Raw genomic sequence first — 4,787 nt, forward strand, 5'->3', positions numbered from 1 at the left:
GAGTCTGCTTATTCTCTGTTTGTGGTCCCCAGTGGGTATGAGGTTGTAGCAATTAAGGCAGTGTGTGTGCTGTTTTGGGGCACCACAAAGATAGATTAATTAGGTTGCAAATGGTCCCAGTGACATTGCCAACGGAGCTTTTGATGGGCCTGGTCCAAGGTGATTTAGTCTGACGATATTGATGGATAGACAATCTTAAAAGAAGGGAAATAACTATGAGAAGTAAAGGGGGAGCATCTGGTGTCTGTAACAATGAACACACCAGGGCTACAGTTGCCTGAGATGAAAATCCTTCTCGTTAATGAAATAAGTCTTAAGGAGAACATCAAAATACTGATAATCAATTTTGGAATATTTTTGATCTTACAAACTGATTTAAAAAGATAACTTAAATAGTTAATATTAGTTGATAACTAATAACTATTGTGAGTAAATTATCTAAAATCTGTAAGCTCATGTATACAATTGAATATTGTTCCATTTGAAATAGTCCCTTGAAAGCCTAGACTCTTATTTCAAAGACACAGATATCATTAAAACTTTATCAGAAACCAGTTTTGTTATCCTTATCTCAATGTAAATGTCACGGTATAGAAAGGCTGAGGTAGTAATTTAATTTAATTTAATTTAAAGTAATTTTTTTTCAGAGTCCACAAGGCATTTTATTTGTAAACATGTATTATTACATCTCTAGAAAAATAATCCCAGGACTTTTCCTCCTGTGTGTTTTCATCTTACTTCTTCATGGTCCATGATGCCCCTTGAGGTTTGTACAATGAAACCAAACTGGCGGACTGGGAGCACATTATTCTGTCATTTTTCTAGACCTTTGAGTTTTACATCAACTCTGGGGCTAATCATCCCACACTTGTTTAGCCTGCCTGTGAGGGTCACGACAATTTTCCCAGCTCTGTGACCATCAATGATTTCAGATTTGCCAGTGTAGCCATGCTTCATCATCGGAGTTAGAAACCGAATGATGACTCTGGAGCACAGCCTAATGAGAAACTGGCGTTTTCCTCTCTTTTCAGCATCGCTGATGCCCTTGAGAGCATCAGCCAGGATATTCATGTGCGCCATTGTGGTGCAGAAAGACGGCAGGAAGAGTTAAAGGGTAATTTTTAAATGAGAAATTAGTTGGCTTTGGAACAGAGAGAGTAGACGCTTCCTCACTCAAACCTAGAATGATAGCCTGGAGTGGGGGAACACAACTGTATGATTTCTAATTTATGCTCCCAAATTCTAGAGTTACAAGGCAAGTCCATAGCAAGAGCATAACAAACTACACTGTAGGAAGTAATCTTTTGCCCACTGACCATCTACATCATATTTCCAGTTTTAATGCTAGAAAGAAGAGGCTAGGGAAAATGTTACAAAGATCAATGGCTGTTGAGAGAGGCTATGAGGGCCTGAAAAGGGGAATTCTGTTTCATATGGGCCTCTAAGAACCAGAGACCAAGAATCAGAAGCCTCCCAAGAGTGTATTCTCATCTGACACATTGATAGGGAAGTGAGAGAGTCATAGTGATGGTAGTTTAAAACACACTTCAAAAATCACTCCATGAAAAATGTAGTCAATGTTAAATTTGTCTCCAGGAAGATTTCGGTGACAAAAACTACAGCAGTGTCAATCAAGTTAGATCTTTTTTTTTGCCCTCTTAACTACCATGCATGACCTCTCTACTCCCAATACACGAATACGTACTCAGAACCTGGTGAAATTAAAACAAAGGCACAGCTAAAAACTTCGAAAATGGCAATGGGGAAAGAATGCAAAGGAAGTAGATAATGTAAACCCAACCCCAGGTCACAATGCAGACATTCTACCTACTGTGAGCCAGAGTTGGGAGAGTAGTGAAGATACCACTACAAATTAAGACCAGAGTGCTGGTTATTACACTCGTGTCAACATTTTAATTGTTAAACTATTGCTTGGAGGTTTGGAAATGACAAGCTAACTTATTAACTAAGATTGAACAGAGAAGAGCGAGACTTATGTGAGACTTCAGACAGGAACAGGGGACAAACTAGCTCCAATAAAAGCGTTTACAAGCACAGTAAAAGGAAAAAAATCATAGGCCTACCTGCACAAAAGAAATATGGAAGGGAAATCTCTGGTTTGAAAGAGTATGATATCAAAATGATATCTACTGAAAGGAAAGATCACAAAAATGACAAATATGTAGATAATATAAAATTATATTTTGTATCTTAATTTTTAGCAGTTTAGAACAAAGCTAACATATACAGAATATTAGACTACATATATTAGCCTAACATATACAGAATATTAGACTACATAAAACAATAATAGAATAATTCTGTTATAAGGGTACCCAATTATACTAAAAAAATTATATCCCTGTAAGTAGGTTGGAATAAATACGTACATGTGTGAATAAATACAGTAGTAGTAACAATTGTTGCTCTTCTGAAGAGTTCAATATATAGCCTTATTTAATCCAATCACTCTAAATTGGAATGTGTAGTTCTATGTAAAAGTGTATACATAAATAATTAGTATAATATAATTATAATTATATAATATGTTATATATTCATAAGCTTGTAATATTTATATTTGTATACTATATGCAATATATAAAATATAAATGCATTTTATCTGCATATATTAATGTATGGTTTGTATGTTTCTATGTACATGTTTTATGCATGTGTATATAACCAATACAGGAAATATAATGTGATACTAATAAATAAATTGGAAATCAATAAATTTTTAGAGTTATAAATACTACAAAAAATATTAAGAATATATTCTGAAGTAAATGAACGTATTAAATAACGTATGCAACGTATTAAATAACATGGTCCAGGTAAAGCAGTCCTTAGGGGAAAAGTTTTAGCTATATATTTATACATGAAAGATAAAAGTTCAAAATAATAATCTAAGCTTTTATATTTGGAAACTATCAGAAGATAATATGCACATTCCAAAATAAGAATAAGAAAGATAATAGTTTGGATAAAGAAAAATTTCATGTAACAGGAAAAAAACACAATAAAGAAAAATCAACAAAGCTGCAAGTTGATTATTTGAAAAGGTCAAATAAAGTGATAAATATATACTTAGAATAATCAAGAAACAATAAAAGAGAAATGAATTATCTATATAAAAACAATACAGGGGATATCACTACATGTGCTATGTAGAGCAAAAGAATAGAAAGAAAATGTTATGTAAAAATATGTACTACATTTGATAAGGTACATTAAATTTATGTATTCTTTGAAAATCCAATTTAACAAAAGGAATGTAAGATGAAATGGATAATAATAGATTAAATAACTTAAATTTTTATTACAAACTTCACAAAGAAAGTTTCTGTCCAACATTGAATTTATTTGGGATTTATGTCAAATATTTATGGAAGAAATAATACTTAATTTACCCAAATACTTTTGTAATAAAGAAAAGGAGAGTATAATTTCTTGCCCACATTTTTCATAACACACTGCTAAATTCTAACAAACATTCAGGGGAGAAAAAGAGAGAATAAAAGAGAAAAGTCAACAGATAGAAAAAGCATTTGAAAAAATTCAACACCAATTTATGATAAAATTTTCAGCAAACTAGATATAGAATAGAATGAAACTTTCTCAGAACATATAAAGGCAACTATGATTGCAGCCAACAACAATAATTTAGTTAATTTTGATCACTTTCTTTCTATTACCAGAAGCAAGGCAAGGGTATTTTTCTTCATTTCTATTCAACATTGCAGTAATGTTTATAGCCATTTCAAAAATGCAAGAGAAAGAAGAAGGCCTTCGTAAAAAGAAGTAAAACATTATTTATTTGCCAAGTATCTAGTAATTTACATTGAAAATCTAGTAATCTAAAAATCTAATAAAAATACAAAGCCATGAATAGGAAATGAATTTAGCAAAATTCTAGGTTGTGATACCAATATAGAAAAGTATGAGATATATATGTAAAAATATGTGTATATAAATACATGTATGTATATATAGGTATTCAACAACACAGGGAAATAACATTAAACTTAAAATATATTCATAATAGCATCAAATGAAAACACTGAACAATAGGTTTTATTTAAAATATGCAAATAAAGCACACATTTTTAATAAATAATTAAATAAATTAACATTTTTTACAGAAAGAAATTGGAGACCTACATAAACTGAGTTACAGACCATGTTTGTGTTTTAAAAGTCTTAATATTAAGATGCCAATTCTCCCCAAATTTAAATGATATACTGAACACCACCCCAATTAAGTTTCCAGAAGTTTGTTTTGTGAAAATTGACAACTCAATTCTAAGACTTGTATGGAAATTCAAATAATCCAGATTAGCCAAAATAATTTTGTAAAAAATAATCAAATTAAAAGGCCTTAAATTATCTTGTCTCAAGGCTGAAATAAAGCTACTGTAATCAAAACAATGTGGTATTGATGCAACTAAAGACATATAATTTAGAGTTGCAGAATAGTGTCCAGAAATATTTTAACACATACAATCAATGAATAGTGAGTAAAGTTATAAACAATTTTGAGTATTTACTTATATCAAACAGCAGCTTATCTGAGATATCAATATCTAAATGTAACATTTTAGAACACATAATGTGTTTGCAACCTTGGAGTAAAGAATGCTTTCTTATGTTGAACACAGAAATCACTGTACATAAATATTTTATAAAAGGAAAAATTTGACTTTAACAAAATTAGTAAGATTTGCTCTCAGAAAAAGCAAAACTTAGAAAACAGAAATGGAAGAACTTGACTTGAAAATATAAAAC

The 4,787-nt window shown here is 31.0% G+C and overlaps 1 pseudogene; it reads right to left on the bottom strand.

The window, feature by feature from the left end:
• Positions 1-690: 690 nt before the first annotated feature.
• Positions 691-1,080, bottom strand: LOC116470446 (small ribosomal subunit protein uS8-like; annotated as a pseudogene).
• Between the last annotated feature and the right edge of the window lie 3,707 nt (positions 1,081-4,787).

The sequence above is a fragment of the Hylobates moloch genome, unplaced genomic scaffold (genome assembly GCF_009828535.3).
Source record: "Hylobates moloch isolate HMO894 unplaced genomic scaffold, HMol_V3 SCAFFOLD_6, whole genome shotgun sequence".
NCBI lineage: Eukaryota > Metazoa > Chordata > Mammalia > Primates > Hylobatidae > Hylobates > Hylobates moloch.